At 48.8% G+C, this 18,153-nt stretch overlaps 1 long non-coding RNA gene across 1 annotated transcript; it reads left to right on the top strand.

The window, feature by feature from the left end:
* The first annotated feature begins 602 nt into the window (after positions 1-602).
* On the top strand, positions 603-18,125 carry LOC123652926. Its single transcript, XR_006742503.1, has 3 exons — positions 603-614; positions 2,022-2,029; positions 17,991-18,125. It is a non-coding gene; the product is annotated as an uncharacterized LOC123652926 (long non-coding RNA).
* The last annotated feature ends 28 nt before the right edge of the window (positions 18,126-18,153 follow it).

Here is an 18,153-nt window from a genome sequence, read left to right on the forward strand (position 1 = left end):
GCTCCCCACGCCCCTGCTCCTGACCCAGGTCTTGGCTTTAACACAAGGGAGGTTGCCAGCGCTCCCCATTCCCCACCACCTGGCCCTGGAGCGACCCAGACCCCCAGGCTCGCCCAGGCTGCTGGACCCTCTGGCCAACGGACCACAGGTGAGCAGCGCCCAGGGCTCGGCCTTGAAGACCAGGAGGGGGAGGTGAGAAGCTGGAGGAAGGAGCCTCCATTTGCCGCCCTGGCCCCCTCAGCCTCCTATGCCCGCACCTTTGAGGGGGCCCTCAGGCCAAAGCAGTTCCTCTGGGGAGGGGCGGAGGGGGAGATGGAGTGTGGGGGGTGTTGTCCAAGCCCACAGCTCCGGCCTAGGAGAAGTCAGGGAGACCCAATTGGGCACCGGCCCTCCCCCCTCCATGAAGGGCTTGTGAGGACCCCAAGCCCAGCGGGGCTCACAGACGTGTTTGCAGCGGGGGGCGGAGTGGGGAGGGCCTGGGGCCTCGCAGCTCAGGGCGTTGGCACTGCAGGGCAGCACAGGGAGAAGGGAAGGAGCCACCGCCGGGTCCGCGTCTGCAGCCCGGTCCAGAGCCCCATTCGGGCCGGCGGAGGGCCTCCGGCCCCCGGCTGCCTGTGCGGTCCCCGGGCCTGGATCTACGGCAGCCTGTGGGCTTGTCTCCGTGCCCATCTGCCTGTGGGTCTCTGGCCACCGCCGCGCTCCCTGGGCGGGCTGTCCGCCGCCGCCCCTGGCCTGGAGCGCCATCTCGTGGGCACGTGGAGAGTTGCCGCGGCCCGCGGCCAGGCCGGCTGCAGGTTAGCTCCGGTGGGAGCTGGGCAGGTCCCCAGAGGAGGGCGGGGAGGAGAGCGGCCAGCGGCTGTGGGAACCCGGCGACTGAGGAGAGGGTGAGGGGTGGGGCGAGTGGATCTGCGCCTCCAGAGCCCAGAAGGAGCGCCAGGGGAAAACCAGTGCATTCAGCGCGGGGTGACCGCTGCGCTCCCCGGGGCGCCCCGAGGGAGAGCCCGGAGAGCACCCAGAGCTCAGGATCCTTTCCCTGGGCCGCGGGTCTCCCCTCTGCTGCCCAGTCCTCGCTGCACCCTGCTGCCCCAAACTTTGGGATCCAGGACCGTGAAGGAGGCGACGGAGTGGGAGTGGATTGGGGGTACTTGCCAAAGGCAGGGAGGAAGGCAGGCGCAGGGATTAAACCTCGGTCTCACAGACTGCGCCTTGAACCGTCCTAGGCCTGGGAAATTGGGGGAAGGGGGTGTTCACCTGTGGGGGTCTGGTGTCACCAAGCTATTGCGCCCTCTGGCTCAAGGGGTGTCCTGCGTGGGAGCTCGCCTTATGCTGGGGAGGAGGCCCCAGTTGTGCGCCCTTCAGTAGGACATCATTTCCCTTCCATGCGTCTGCCGCAGCATTTGTTTGAGGGGTGAAGGGTGGGGAGGAAGAAATAGCTTGAAAGCTCAGGACACTTTACCGAAACAGGTTTGGCTCAGTGGATAGAGCACCAGCCTGGGGACTGAAAGGTCCTGGGTTCGATTCCGGTCAAGGGCATGTATCTTGGTTGCGGGCACATCCTCAGTAGGGGGTGTGCAAGAGGCAGCTGATCGATGTCTCTCTCATTGATGTTTCTATCTCTATCCCTCTCTCTTCCTCTCTGTAAAAAAATCAATAAAATATATTGAAAAAGAAAAAAAAGAAAAGAAAGCTCGGGACACTCGGATTAACAGAAGGGAAATTAGGCCTCGAAATCCTTGCTGCCTAGCCGCTGGGGGTCCTATTGAGTCCCTACGCCCACACCTCCAAGCACAGCTTACAGTCTGCACAGGACAGATTGTGCACATACAGTCTATGTGAGACTGTGCACAGGACAGATTGTGCACATACAGTCTATGTGCACAGGACAGATTGTGCACAGGACAGATTTTGTACAGTATAGATTGTGCACAGGACAGATTTTGTACAGTACAGATTGTTGTGGGGAGCTGCCCTGAATTCAGGGGTCCTATATGCCTGAATGCAGGCATGGGTATAGGACACAGCTCTCCATGTGCCCCCCTTTTCCATTAACCTAAGTGGAAAATTACTACTCCCCCTAGGAATGCTGCTAACTGCAGATGTCTTTGCTTTAGGGTAAAACAATTGATAGGAGCCTGCTGACACAGAAGGAGCTGTACAAGGAGTTATAAAAGGTCAGGTGGTTGTAAAAGGTCAGGTGCTGAAGGAACTTACCTGTACAGGAACTCATCATGTTAGCAGAAACAGCCACCTGCACGATTGCCTGAAATAAACATTTCCTCCTTCAGAATTGTATTTAAAGGTTGGAAAGATAAAATTCGGGGCTGCAGACCTCGGTCTGAGCCCTCCCGACCCCATCTGTTCTTGTCTGTCTTTTTCTTATCCTCACCCCCTCATTCAGGTACTGTTCGTTGCCGGCAGGTGGCGCCTGAACAGGGACCTGAAAACCTGGGACTAAGGTAGAGGACACTGCCCAAGGAGCAAAGAGGCCGCGTCCGGAATAAGGTAGGATTGGGGCAGGGAGTGTAATAGTCTGGAGTAAAAAATATGGGGGCAAGGGAATAGCCGAGCGCTGTTCGTGCAAATTCTTGAGTATGCTTCGTTCTAGAGGCATGAGAGCAGGGCAGAAACAGTTAAGAAGTCTGCCCCTGGGTCCCGGAGGAAGGAGCTATAGACTTAGAAACCTGGAAAAGGGTAAGAGTCCTTGGAGGGCTGGACGCAGCTTAACCTCCAGGCCCTGGCCGGAGGATACGACGGTGTCCTCAGCCCGGGAGGACAATACGGTGTCCTCAGCCCCAGGTACGGACTGGTTGTCTTGTGTTTTGTCATGTTTGTGTCAGGCCTATTTGTTTTGTGTTTTATGTTTTGGTCTCTGTCAAAGTGGGTCAAGGTTAGTCTGTGTCTCTGTGTTCCCCTCTATAGTGTTGTGTTTTTTTTTGTGTGTTTTTTTTTAATTTCCAGGACTTCAAGGAACGGGCGGACGACTACGGCTCTGATGTTAATACTTGATTTAACCACTCTTTTTCCCAGGTCAACGCCGGTCTGTAGGATAACTTTCCCCTCACAGTTCCTAGAGTATTGGTCTTGTTTCCTTTGTCCAACATGAGTGCCATTTCTATTTTGCTGAAACACTGTAATGTTACTTGTTTACTGAAAGGGTATAAGTACAGACATTTGTTTGATATTTTGTTTGTCTGCTTGGCTATAATTATTTGTTCATATAAGTGTGAAAATCTGTGAAAAAGAAAAAGAAAGAAACCTTTAATTTGTTTAAAGCTGAGTGCTCTGACGGCTAGCAAACTGCCCCGAGTGGCCACTGGAATTCCTTTTTCCCAGGGGTGCTTTGCTTTCTGCCAGAGGGAAATCGGCGCACCTAACAAAGTTTATGTCTATGTTTATTAATTTGAAGGTATGAAATTATAACAATTGTGGTCATCCAAAAAATTAAAAGCAGAGACCAAATTCTAAAATTAACTATTTACAAGAAGGAAGCTTGAGCTGGCAGTCACCAAGGCTGCCCAGCAAGCTCAAAAACTAAATGAATCTTATTTCGGACACCTGCCTCCACCCAGTCTTCATCAGTGGTGGAGGAACGGCCTCAGAACTGTTTTTCTCAATTGGCCATTCAAGTTTAATGTGATTAATGGTTACAGTACATTGTAAAATCTTTAAAAGAAAAAGGAAGTATTTTGTGGGCCGCTTGGTCCTTGTGTGTGTGTCAACTCTTAAGTTGTAATTTTAAAATCAGTAAGAGCTTTTCAGAAAGCTCAGGGAGTCTGATTGCAGTGGAGGGGTCACCAGTGCCCCCACGCCACCTTCGCAGGATGCAAGCGTTTTCCCAGTGGGAGCAGAGTGGACTGCTGGATGAAAACGCCTCCACGGGAGCCCTGCCTCCGCCCACCTGGTGTCTGTTCCCTCCAGGGGCTGTTTAGAGTAGCTGGAGGTGGCGGCTGCAGCGAGGAGAGAAATTCCTTTGTGACCCCCTGCACCACAATGAGACCCCAAAACCCCCAGTGACTCCTTGTTGATAGTTACGTATTTGTTGTTCATAGCTTTTATCTTTATTAACTTTCTCTTCTGAAAGAACCCCCTTCAGCAATTCATATAATTCTGGTTTGGTATTGATGAACTCCTTTAGCTTTTTTTTATTAGTGAAGCTTTTTATCTTACCTTCGATTCTGAGTGATAGCTTTGCTGGGTAGATTATCTTTGGCTATAGGTTCTTACAATTTATCACCTTGAATATTTCTTGCCATTCCCGTCTGGCCTGCATGGTTTCTGTTGAGAAATCAGCTGACAATCGTATAGGTTCTCCTTTTTAGGTAACTACCTGCTTTGCTCTTGCTGCTTTTAATATTCTCTCTTTGTCTTTTGCTCTTGGAATTTTAATTATGATTTGTCTTGGTGTGGTCTTCTTTGGATTCCTTTTGTTTGGAGTTCTGTGCGCTTCCTGGACTTGTAAGTCTAATTCTTTCACCAGGTGGGGAAAGTTTTCTGTCACTATTTCCTTCAGTATGTTTTTGATATCTTGCTCTCTCTCATCTTCTGGGACCCCCATAATCCTGATGTTGGTTTGCTTGAAGTTGTCCCAGAGGTTTCTTACATTATCTTCACCTTTCTGGATTCTCTTGCCTTCTTGCTTCTGCGGAGGAGTGTCTTCTGGCTCTTTATGTTCCAAATCTTTGACTTGATTCTTGTGATCTTCCATTCTGTTTTTAGGACTCTGTATAATATTTTTTATTTCAGACAATGTATTCTTTATTTCTTGTTGATCCCTTATTATTTCTTGTTGATTCCTTATTATTCTAGTTGATCCCTTTTCATATCCTCATAGGATTTATCAATCTTTTCTAGGAAATTCTTGAAAAACCTTATAAACGTGGTTTTAAACTCTATATCCAGTCGCTTTTTGTCCTCCATTTCTTTCGTTTGTGATCTATTTCCTTGTCTTGGCATTTTCGCAGCTTCCCTGATGGGGCGGAGTTTCAGGGTGGAGCCTACAGCCTTGGCTTCTGTCAGCCATGTCAGCCACGCCCTGTGCAGCTCCTGAGTCTCGGTGTTTCTCAGGGTCCTTCAGTGCTCGTTGCAAGCACCTCTAAGAGTGAGGTGCCCTCGAGTTTCGCCTGCTACCAAACAGTCTAGTCTCTCCCCCAATGAGCCCTGAACTGGGGTTCAGTTCAGTTGGAAGTGGGGTTGGAAGTGGGGTTCAGAGCAGTCTGGAGCTTTTGTCTCCTTTTCACCAGGGCAATCCTGTGGCACAGCCAACCGTCCCTTCTCTGTGTGCAATGTGCGCGCCTCCAGGGGGCTCTGCCTTTCGCCACTTCCCCGGGATTCCGCCTCACTGCCCAGTCTCTCTCTGTAAGAGTCTTGGTCCCCGGGGTCTGGCCTAAAACTAGGGTTCAGAGCAGTCGGAACTGGGGCTCAGCACAGTCTGGAGCTTTTGTCTCCTTCCCGCCAGGGCAATCTGGCAGCAGAGTCAACAGTCCGTCCTCTGTGCGCAATGTGCGCTCCTCTGGGACTGCCTGTTGCCGCTCAGCCTTACAGCCTAGATTCCCTCTGTATGAGCCTGGGGTTCAGTGCTGTCAGAACTGGGGCTCAGCACAGTCCAGAGCTTTTGTCTCCTTCCCGCTAGGGAACGCCAGCCAGGCACTCAGCCTTCCCCTCCTCTCCGGCTCCGTCCTCTCTGCGCGCAGCGTGTCTCCGTACCTTAGGCTTTTACAGCTCCTCTGATTTTCCTTCTGGTTTTCTCTTTCCTTCTTGTTGTAGAATTTCCAGTCAGTCAACTTTCCTGTAGCTCTGGGCAATGTCCATTTTATATGTTATCGATAGTTGTATTTTATTGAAATTGTTGTGTGTGGCTGCAGTTAGGTGTTTACCTGTGCAGCCATCTTGGATCCTCCTCGACATTCAGAAACTGTTCCTTTTATAGGAACCTCTAACAGTAATGTTCAGAGTTTATTTAGAGCTATCCAAAAAGAACTTCAACAAAGGACTGAAAAATGTTATTTTGGCCATATTGAGCTCACACTGGCCTACCTGGACCTTTAGCTCAAGGCAATGAAGTAGTCCAGTGTTTTTCAACCTTTTTTGGGCAAAGGCACACTTGTTTCATGAAAAAAATCACGAGGCACACCACCATTAGAAAATGTTAAAAAACTTAACTCTGTGCCTATATTGACTATATATAAAGTAATTCTCTTGAATAGGAATCAAATAAACACAAAGAAAGTATTTTATAATTACTTTATTATGAAATATTAAGTAAACAAAATAGTGAAAAATTATAAAATTCTTGTCTTGTCTGCACCTACGGCACACCAGGCTATATCTCGCGGCACACTAGTGTGCCGCGGAACAGCGGTTGAAAAACGCTGAAGTAGTCGATCAGGCCACAGAGTTTTGTTCACCCAAGAACAATTAGCAGAAAAATCTCATGCCATCCATCATCAGAATAGCAACAGCCTCAGACTCCAGTTTAAAATTACTAGAGAAGCAGCTAGACAAATAGTCAAACAGTGTCAGTCCTGCCCAGAATTACTCTCTGTGCCACATTTGGTAGTTAATCCCAGAGGTTTATTGCCCAACCATTTGTGGCAAATGGATGTGACCCATGTCCCTAGTTTTGGAAAATTAAAGTATGTACATGTTACTATTAGCACATTTTCTGGATTTCTTATGGCTACTTTACATTCCGGGGAGGCGGGCAAGCACTGTATTGCTCATTGCTTAAAATGTTTTGCCACTATGAGACAACCAAAAAGTCTTAAAACTGACAATGGACCTGACTATACTGGAAAAAGTTCCAGGTATTTTGTGCACAATTGGGTATTATTCATAAAACTAGAATCCCCTATAACAAGGTATTGTTGAAAGAGCTAATGGTACTCTGAAACAACAATGAAAAGGGGGGAACTATACCCCCTGACACCGCAGAATTACCTTAACCATGCCTTACTTATTTTTATTTTTTTTAATTTAGATGCTAATGGAAAATCTGCGGCTCAGAGGTTCTGGTGTGCAACGTCCCAGCATACCTCTGCACAGGTGCGCTGGAAGGACCCTCTTACTGGGCAACGGTCAGGACCAGATCCAGTGCTAATTTGGGGAAGAGGGCATGTTTGTGTTTTCCCACAGGATGCCGAAGGCCTGCGCTGGCTCCCAGAGAGGCTGGTGCGCCAAACAGGACCAGAGCCGAGAGGGGAAAATGAAGACGCTACGGCTGAGTGAGTCTGAGCACCCAGAGCCTATGGCGACCACCAAACAGGCTGAGTAGCCAACTTGGGGGCAGATAAAGAATCTTACTTGGAGGGCCCAGCAGATGGCTGCTAGCACTGGAGAGCCGGCTACACCTACCACCTTGCTTTTAGCCATGTTGGTGCTTTTATCAGCGCAAGTGCAGCCTTCTACTGCCGATCCATACTGGGCCTACGTTCCCAATCCTCCGCTCTTCCATCCGGTGTCTTGGAATGAGAGAAATGTTCCGGTTTATGCGAATGACATGCAGGCTCTAGGGGGTACCATCTAGCCATCACATCAAAGCCACGAGTCATGGAAATTATACCTACTTTGGGATGAATGGCAATGTCCCCCCTTAAGCAAAGGTGGCAATTCCACTGGGTGTGTAACCGTAAATGGGACTACTCTTACCAATCAGAATGGTCCCCGTCGGACAGTGATGCTGCAGTACCTCGGGAGAGACAGCCCACATTACCACTGCCCCCGAGGCCTGGAAGTTATCTACCCTCCTGCAGACGTTGCTATGGGGACACTGTGACTCGGATACCAATCCCTGGACTTAATCTCAGCCTGTATGATTGGATACCTGTAAACAAATCCAACCCTCAAAACAGCTTGCAAGGTTTTACAGAAGGGCTGTGCAAGGTTTTACAGAAGGGCTGTGCAAGGTTTTACAGAAGGGCTGTGCAAGGTTTTACAGAAGGACTGTGCAAGGTTTTACAGAAGGACTGTGCAAGGTTTTACAGAAGGACTGTGCAAGGTTTTACAGAAGGACTGTGCAAGGTTTTACAGAAGGACTGTGCAAGGTTTTACAGAAGGGCTGTGCAAGGTTTTACAGAAGGACTGTGCAAGGTTTTACAGAAGGGCTGTGCAAGGTTTTACAGAAGGGCTGTGGACTAAGGACCATAAGATTTTCAGACTGACCTGTGGAAACTGAGTGCTAGCATGGGGACTTTCCTTGCCACAGCTTTGGGCGAGGACAATTCTAGCCTGAGACTCAGTGGCATTTCCGCCTGTTCCTGAGCCCTATGCATTGCTTGTGGGGAATGTTACCGTCACCACCCATAACTCTGTATTTAATGTTTCTTGTGAAAAGTGTAATCTTACTAACTGTGTCACCTCAGTTGAGGAAGGTACTAAGGTTGTAGTGCTGTACCAGCCGGCATTTGTTGTGATTCCAGTTCATATCACAGGATCCTGGTATGATGACAAAGGTTTACAGACATGGGAAGAGGTTAACTCAGCATTAGCTCGTACTAAAAGATTTATAGGGCTCCTGATTGCTGGAATTACAGCACTCGTTTCTCCTGTTGCGTCGGCGACAGCGGCTGCTGTTGCTTTGACACAAACCGTTCATACAGCGCATTATGTTAATAATTTATCAAAGAATGTCTCGCAAGCGCTAGGAACTCAAGAAAACATACATAGAAAATTTGAAGAAAAACTGAATGCCTTCTGTGATGTGGTTCAAGTCCTGGGAGAACAGGTCCAAGGTCTAAGAATTAGGAGTCAGCTTGGGTGCCATGCTGAGTACCAGTGGATCTGTATTACCTCCAAGCAGTAACATCCTTAACTAATTTCCAACATCTTGCTATTGTAGTGTTAGGATTATTAGGCCTTGTATGTATAATCTTATGCTGCGTCCGTTTCTCCTCCGCATGTTACTTAGGAATATTTTAGTGACAAGAGCAGCATTGCATTCTACCAGTTTACAGCTAAAAGCCCAAAGGGGTACTCCTGTTTAAAATAAAGGGAAGGGGGAAATGTAGGGAGCTGCCCTGAATTCAGGGGTCCTATATGCCTGAATGCAGGCATGGGTGTAGGACACAGCTCTCCATGTGCCCCCCCTTTCCAATAACCTAAGTGGAAAATTACTACTCCCCCTAGGAATGCTGCTAACTGCAGTTGTCTTTGCTTTGGGGTAAAACAATTGATAGGAGCCTGCTGACACAGAAGGAGCTGCGAGTTAAGAGGTCAGATGGTTGTAACAGGTCAGGTGCTGAAGGAACTTATCTGTACAGGAACTCATCATGTTAGCAGAAACGGCCACCTGCACGATTGCCTGAAATAAACATTTCCTCCTTCAGAATTGTATTTAAAGGTTGGAAAAATAAAATTCGGGGCTGCAGACCTCGGTCTGAGCCCTCCCGACCCCATCTGTTCTTGTCTGTCTTTTTCTTATCCTCACCCCCCCACTCAGGTACTGTTCATTGTCGGCAGGTTCCAGCAGATGGTGTACAGGACAGCTTGTGCACAGGACAGATTGTGTACATACAGTCTATGTGCACAGGACAGATTGTGTACAGGACAGGTTGTATACAGTATAGATTGTGTACATACAGTCAGATTATGTACAGGACAGATTGTGCACAGTATAGATTGTGTACAGGACAGATTGTGCACAGTATAGATTGTGTACATACAGTCAGATTGTGTACAGGACAGATTGTGCACAGTATAGATTGTGTACAGGACAGATTGTGTACAGGACAGATTGTGCACAGTATAGATTGTGTACATATAGTCAGATTGTGTACAGGACAGATTGTGCACAGTATAGATTGTGCACAGTATAGATTGTATACAGTATAGATTGTGTACAATACAGGTTGTGTACAGGACAGATTGAGCACAGTATAGATTGTGTACATACAGTCAGATTGTGTACAGGACAGATTGTGCACAGTATAGATTGTGTACAATACAGATTGTGTACAGGACAGGTTGTGTACAGGACAGATTGAGCACAGTATAGATTGTGTACATACAGTCAGATTGTGCACAGTATAGATTGTGTACATACAGTCAGATTGTGTACAGGACAGATTGTGCACAATATAGATTGTGTACAGGACAGATTGTGCACAGTATAGATTGTGTACATACAGTCAGATTGTGTACAGGACAGATTGTGCACAGTATAGATTTTATACAGGACAGGTTGTGCAAAATAAAAATTGTGTACAGAACAGACTGTGCACAGTATAGATTGTGCACAGTATAGATTGTGTACCGAACAGATTGTGCATAATATAGATTGTGTACAGGACAGATTGTACACAGTATAAATTGTGTATAGATTTTGTACAGGACAGGTTGTGTGCAGGACAGACTGTGTACATACAGTCAGATTGTGTGCAGGACAGATTGTGCACAGTATAGATTGTGTACAATACAGATTGTGCAAAGTATAGATTGTGTACATACAGTCAGATTGTGTACAGGACAGATTGTGCACAGTATAGACTGAACAGGACAGATTGTGTACAGTATATATTGTGCATAGTATGGATTGTGTACAGGACAGTTTGTGTACAGTATAGATTGTGCACAGTATAGATTGTATACAGTATAGATTGTGTACAATACAGATTGTGTACAGGAAAGATTATGCACAGTATAGATTGTGTACATACAATCAGATTGTATACAGGACAGATTGTACAAAATAAAAATTGTGTACAGAACAGACTGTGCACAGTATAGATTGTGCACAGTATAGATTGTGTACAGAACAGATTGTGCATAATATAGATTGTGTACAGGACAGATTGTACACAGTATAGATTGTGTACATACAGTCAGATTGTGTACAAGACAGATTGTGCACAGTATAGATTGTGCACAGTATAGATTGTGTACAGGACAGATTGTGCACAGGACAGATTGTGCACAGTATAGATTGTGTACAGGACAGATTGTGCACAGGACAGATTGTGTACATACAGTCAGATTGTGTACGGGACAGATTGTGTACAGGACAGTTTGTGTACAGTATAGATTGTGCATAGTATGGATTGTGTACAGGACAGTTTGTGTACAGTATAGATTGTGCACAGTATAGATTGTGTATATACAGTCATATTGTGTACAGGACAGATTATGCACAGTATAGATTGTGTACATACAGTCAGATTGTGTACGGAACAGACTGTGCACAGTATAGATTGTGCACAGCATAGATTGTGTACATATAGTCAGATTGTGTACAGGACAGATTGTTCACAGTATAGATTGTGTGCAGGACAGATTGTGCACAGTATAGATTGTGTACATACAGTCAGATTGTGTACAGGACAGATTGTGCACAGTATAGATTTTGTACAGGACAGATTGTGCACAGGACAGATTATGCACAGTCTAGACTGTGCACAGTATAGATTGTGTGCAGGACAGATTGTGCACAGTATAGATTGTGTACAATACAGATTGTGCATAGTATAGATTGTGTACATACAGTCAGACTGTGTACAGGACAGATTGTGCACAGTGTAGATTGTGTACAGTATAGACTGTGTATAGGACAGATTGTGTACAGGACAGATTGTGTACAGTATAGATTGTGTATAGTATGGATTGTGTACAGGACAGATTGTGTACAGTATAGGTTGTGCACAGGACAGATTGTGTACAGGACAGATTGTGCACAGTATAGATTGTGCACAGTATAGATTGTGTACAGGACAGACTGTGTACAGTATAGATTGTGTACATACAGTCAGATTGTGCACAGTACAGATTGTGCACAGTATAGATTGTGTACTTACAGTCAGAGTGTGTACAGGACAGATTGTGCACAGTGTAGATTGTGTACAGTATAGATTGTGCACAGTATGGATTGTGTACAGGACAGATTGTGCACAGTATAGATTGTGTACAGGAAGATTGTGTACAGTATAGATTGTGTACATACAGTCAGATTGTGCACAGTACAGATTGGGAACAGTATAGATTGTGTACAGGACAGATTGTGTACAGTATAGATTGTGTACATACAGTCAGATTGTGTACAGGCAGATTGTGCACAGTATAGATTGTGCACAGGACAGATTGTGTACAGTATAGATTGTGTACAGGACAGATTGTGCACAGTATAGATTGTGTTCATACAGTCAGATTGTGTACAGGCAGATTGTGCACAGTATAGATTGTGCACAGGACAGATTGTGCACAGTATAGATTGTGTATAATATGGATTGTGTACAGGACAGATTGTGTATAATACAGTATAGGTTATGCACAGTATAGATTGTGCACAGGACAGATTGTGCACAGTATAGATTGTGCACAGTATAGATTGTGCACAGCATAGATTGTGCACAGTATAGATTGTGTACAGGACAGATTGTGCACAGTATAGATTGTGCACAGCATAGATTGTGCACAGGACAGATTGTGCACAGTATAGATTGTGCACAGTATAGATTGTGTACAGGACAGATTGTGTACAGTATAGATTGTGTTCATACAGTCAGATTGTGTACAGGCAGATTGTGCACAGTATAGATTGTGCACAGGACAGATTGTGCACAGTATAGATTGTGTATAATATGGATTGTGTACAGGACAGATTGTGTATAATACAGTATAGGTTATGCACAGTATAGATTGTGCACAGGACAGATTGTGCACAGTATAGATTGTGCACAGTATAGATTGTGCACAGGACAGATTGTGCACAGTATAGATTGTATATAATATGGATTGTGTACAGGACAGATTGTGTATAATACAGTATAGGTTATGCACAGTATAGATTGTGCACAGGACAGATTGTGCACAGTATAGATTGTGCACAGTATAGATTGTGCACAGGACAGATTGTGCACAGTATAGATTGTGCACAGTATAGATTGTGCACAGGACAGATTGTGCACAGTATAGATTGTATATAATATGGATTGTGTACAGGACAGATTGTGTATAATACAGTATAGGTTATGCACAGTATAGATTGTGCACAGGACAGATTGTGTACAGTATGGATTGTGCACAGTATAGATTGTGCACAGGACAGATTGTGCACAGTATAGATTGTGTATAATATGGATTGTGTACAGGACAGATTGTGTATAATACAGTATAGGTTATGCATAGTATAGATTGTGCACAGGACAGATTGTGCACAGTATAGATTGTGCACAGTATAGATTGTGCACAGCATAGATTGTGCACAGTATAGATTGTGTACAGGACAGATTGTGCACAGTATAGATTGTGCACAGCATAGATTGTGCACAGGACAGATTGTGCACAGTATAGATTGTGCACAGTATAGATTGTGTACAGGACAGATTGTGTACAGTATAGATTGTGTTCATACAGTCAGATTGTGTACAGGCAGATTGTGCACAGTATAGATTGTGCACAGGACAGATTGTGCACAGTATAGATTGTGTATAATATGGATTGTGTACAGGACAGATTGTGTATAATACAGTATAGGTTATGCACAGTATAGATTGTGCACAGGACAGATTGTGCACAGTATAGATTGTGCACAGTATAGATTGTGCACAGGACAGATTGTGCACAGTATAGATTGTATATAATATGGATTGTGTACAGGACAGATTGTGTATAATACAGTATAGGTTATGCACAGTATAGATTGTGCACAGGACAGATTGTGCACAGTATAGATTGTGCACAGTATAGATTGTGCACAGGACAGATTGTGCACAGTATAGATTGTATATAATATGGATTGTGTACAGGACAGATTGTGTACAGTATGGATTGTATATAATATGGATTGTGTACAGGACAGATTGTGTATAATACAGTATAGGTTATGCACAGTATAGATTGTGCACAGGACAGATTGTGTACAGTATGGATTGTGCACAGTATAGATTGTGCACAGTATAGATTATGCACAGTATAGATTGTGTACAGGATAGATTGTGTACAGTATGGATTGTGCACAGTATAGATTGTGCACAGTATAGATTGTGCACAGTATGGATTGTGCACAGGACAGATTGTGCACAGTATAGATTGTGCACAGTATAGATTGTGCACAGGACAGATTGTGCACAGGACAGATTGTGCACAGTATAGATTGTGCACAGGACAGATTGTGCACAGTACAGATTGTGTATAATATGGATTGTGTACAGGACAGATTGTGTATAATACAGTATAGGTTATGCACAGTATAGATTGTGCACAGGACAGATTGTGCACAGTATAGATTGTGTACAGGACAGATTGTGTACAGTATGGATTGTGCACAGTATAGATTGTGCACAGTATAGATTGTGTACAGGACAGATTGTGTACAGTATGGATTGTGCACAGTATAGATTGTGCACAGGACAGATTGTGCACAGTATAGATTGTGCACAGTATAGATTGTGCACAGTATAGATTGTGCACAGGACAGATTGTGTACAGTATGGATTGTGCACAGTATAGATTGTGCACAGGACAGATTGTGCACAGTATAGATTGTGCACAGTATAGATTGTGCACAGTATAGATTGTGCACAGGACAGATTGTGCACAGTATAGATTGTGCACAGTATAGATTGTGCACAGGACAGATTGTGCACAGTATAGATTGTGCACAGGACAGATTGCGTGCAGGACAGATAGTGCACCCTCTGTGTGCACACTTCCCTCTCAGGCCGCAGGGCTCCAAAGCACAGGGCCCCGTTGGGACACATCACACCACCCACAGCCTCAGCCACCCGGTCACCCCTAACGCGCCCTCCACACAGGGATTCCGCAGCCTGGGGTCCCGGAGCCAGGCCCTCACGGGTTAAGGAGGCCGTGGGCACAGGGTGGCGGGACAGAGGAGCCTGCGCTAATTGGCAGCCCGGGAACAAAGAGGGCTGGAACCGGGTGGCTTAATTGGGCCAGGAAGCGGCCTGGCCTTTGTCTGAGGCTGGGCCCCGCCGGCCGCGCGGTGCCCGCAGCCGAACTGAACTGGGGCTCCAGCTGTGACCCAGCGGAGCGCTCCGGGGGCCCGGGCGGGGCCGTGCGGGCGGGAGGCGGGGAGATGGGCTGCACACTGCGGCCTGGGGCCTCTGGGTTCTCCCCGCCCCGCCCTTGCTGCGACCCTCGGGGTTGGTTCCCACTGGCCCTGGCCCCTCCGGGCCGGTGCTTCCCCCTGGCGTCCGCAGCTCGCTCCGCAGGCGCTGGGACCCCGCGGCCTTCCTCCCCCTCCTCCCGGACGTGCGGCCCGTGGGAAACTCCAAGAGGCCAGCGCTCCTGCTGCTCTTCGGGTCTTGGAAGCGTTTGTTGTTGTTTCTTCCCCAAACCTTGTCGAATAAATACACTGTCCATGAGGGATTCTACCTGAGCCGAGAAAGGACCTGGACGGCATGCCCCTTCGCTGTTCCCCGCCGGCAGGGGCGCGGCGCCCACTCTGGGGCCGGGACAGACTCCCTGGCCGGACCCCAGCGAAGGCAGCGAGGTCCGGGGCCGCCCCTCCCCGGGAAAGGCCGCACCGTCCTCTTTCCCGGCGGCTGTGCGGGCCCAGGAAGCTGTCAGTTCCGCCTCCACCTCCACCCTCTCTCCCTGTCCCGTCCCTGGTGCCCCTGGTGGACTGAGGGCAGTGCCCGCCGCCCTCCGAAGTCCCAGGCGGGCAGCCTGCGGTGCCAGGGTCACAGCCTCCTGAGGCTCAGAGAGGAGGGGACTGGGGCTCTGGGTAAAGAGATCAGACCCATGGTGGCCAGAGGGGAGGGTTGGATGACAGCATGGACCTGGTGAAGGGGTGAGAAGCACAAATCTGGGGGATGTGAAGCGCAGCGCAGGGAAGGGATAGAGTCAGTGCTGTTGTGATAACTATGCGTGGTGCCAGGTGGAAACCACTTTGGAAGGTATGATTGCCTAACCACTAGGCTGTACACTGGAAACGAATAGAAAATAGTACAGAATGAAAAAAAAAAAAAAAAGGTCACTGCCCAAGTTTGGCTCAGTGGATAGTGTTGGTTTGCGGACTGTTAGACCTCGGCCCGCTGACCGGCAGCTCCCCAGGACGCCTGGCCTCCTCTGGGAGGAAGACCACAGGGTGCTCGCCGCCCGGCCCTCCCCAGGCCTGTCTGTGACCTGCGGTCCCGGACTTCGGATTTCGTGGAGGAGCTGCGGTGCCTGCAGGAGGAGGACGGAGAGGTGGCCCTGGGGGCCCTGTGTAGCAGCCGCCGCCGCCACCGCCCCCGCGGCCGGGCGCCCTCCTAAGGGCCGTCCCTTCCCGAACTTGGGGTGGGGCCCTGAGTCTTTTAACCTGGCGTCAGGTTTTAGAGACCCCTCAGGAGTTCTGGCTGCGACTAACCACTCCCTCCCCAGTCTTGGCAAAACTGTAACTAGTGATGTTTGTACAACCAAAGACTCTATTTTGTGGTTTAAAGAAATAAAATTGACTACATTAAAAAAAAAAAAAAAGTCAATGCCGAAACCAGTTTGGCTCAGTGGATCTCTATCCTGTTTCCACCTGTTGGTTTGCGGACTGAAGGCTCCCGGGTTTGATTCCGGTCAAGGGCATGTACCTTGGTTGCGGGCACATCCCCAGTAGGGGGTGTGCAAGAGGCAGCTGATGGATGATTCTCTCTCATAGATGTTTAACTCTCTATCCCTCTACCTTCCTCTCTGTAAAAAATAAAATATATATTTTTAAAAAGTCACACAAAAAAAGAGAGAACTGGGGGCTCAGTGATGGAGAGACCATTGCAAGGGGGGGGGTTGAGAGAGAGACTGATGGTCTAGTTCCTACCCCTTTCCACAGCTGATGCCTACTGTTGGGGGGGGGGGGGCCGAGGCGGGGCGAGGGGGGGCAGGAGGCGGCTGTCCTGGCCGCAGTGTCTGGGGAAGGATCAGCCTCGTGGAGACGGACCCAGTGGGACCCCCAGAGAAAGTCCCCGCCGGGCCCATTGGGACACAGGGGAAACCGAGGCAGGAGAGGAATGGCCAATTGGCTGCACGCCCCACACTCCGAGGGAGTCAGGAAAGTCACTCGGGAGAACTTTCAGGCTGAACGTTGCCGCGGGAGTCAGCAGCCTCGGGGCTGGGAAGGTAGCGATGGGAAAGAGCTCCAGGGTCTGCGGTATTCGGGGGACCACGGCCAAACCTCTCCTCGGAGGAGAGGGCCACCCACCTGGCCAGCCCCACCTCCTCAGGAGCTGGAAGGGGTCGCCTTTCCTCTAGACCCCCCCCCCCCCAAAGGGAGCCGGAGTCCCGGAGTGGGCGAGTGGCCAGTAGAGGGAGCCCGGGCCCCGGCCTGGCCGGGTCCGCGCTGGGGGCTCCGGGCGGCCCAGCCCCGGCCCAGCGCCCCGCCGCCCCGCCGGGCGCCCCCCTTCCGTCTCCCTCCAGCCCCGCCGCCCCAGCCCCGCGCACCACAGAGCGCACGCCGCCGTTCACTTCGCACTGCAGCGTTTTATTGTTTTCTCGCGTTTTATTGTTTTGTCTCTTTTTTTGTTTGCTTGTTTGTTTTTGTTGTTGTTTCATCTCGCTCCGCTCCGGAGAGAAAAGTGAAAACCTGAGGTGGAGCCCGCAGGCCAGGCGAGCACGGCCCGGGGCCGGGGCCGGGGCCGGGGGCCGGGGCCAGGGGCAGAGGGGCCTCTTCCGGGGCGGGGCCTCCTCCTGCCGCCGAGGGCCCCCCCCCCCGCCCTGTACAATATAGATGCTCACGTAAAATGGAAAAAAAATTAAATGCTATGAGTTAATCTCTACATAGTATGTACACAGCAATGTACACCTTTGAATAAATTAATACCAATTTGCATATTCTGGGAATCTTAAAGCATATTTACACAAATTACCATTTATTTCATAAATATCTTTTTTTTCTCCCTCTCCCTGGGGACTCAAGTGCCACTCCCTCCGCTGACCCAGGGGTGGCAGGGGCTCCTGCCTCTTGGGGGAAGGGGGGGGGTGCAAGGATGGAAAGAAACGGCCCCTCCCTGCCCCGGGCTGCACTGACCTTAGGCTTCCCGGACCCGGGCATCCCTCAGCCCGGCTCTCAGGCGGCGCAGGCGGGAGGCCGGGGCCTCTGGGCCGCCCTCGGAAGCTCCTGCCCTGACCCTGCACCTTCTGGCTCCCGAAGAGACCGCTGGGCTGGGGGCGAGGGCTCCCCGCAGCGCAGGGGGACCCGGGCGGGGCCCCCCACGGTGCCCCCGGGGCCCTGGAGCAAACCCG

This window comes from Pipistrellus kuhlii, unplaced genomic scaffold, assembly GCF_014108245.1.
Source record: "Pipistrellus kuhlii isolate mPipKuh1 unplaced genomic scaffold, mPipKuh1.p scaffold_m20_p_22, whole genome shotgun sequence".
In the NCBI taxonomy this organism is placed as follows: Eukaryota; Metazoa; Chordata; class Mammalia; order Chiroptera; family Vespertilionidae; genus Pipistrellus; species Pipistrellus kuhlii.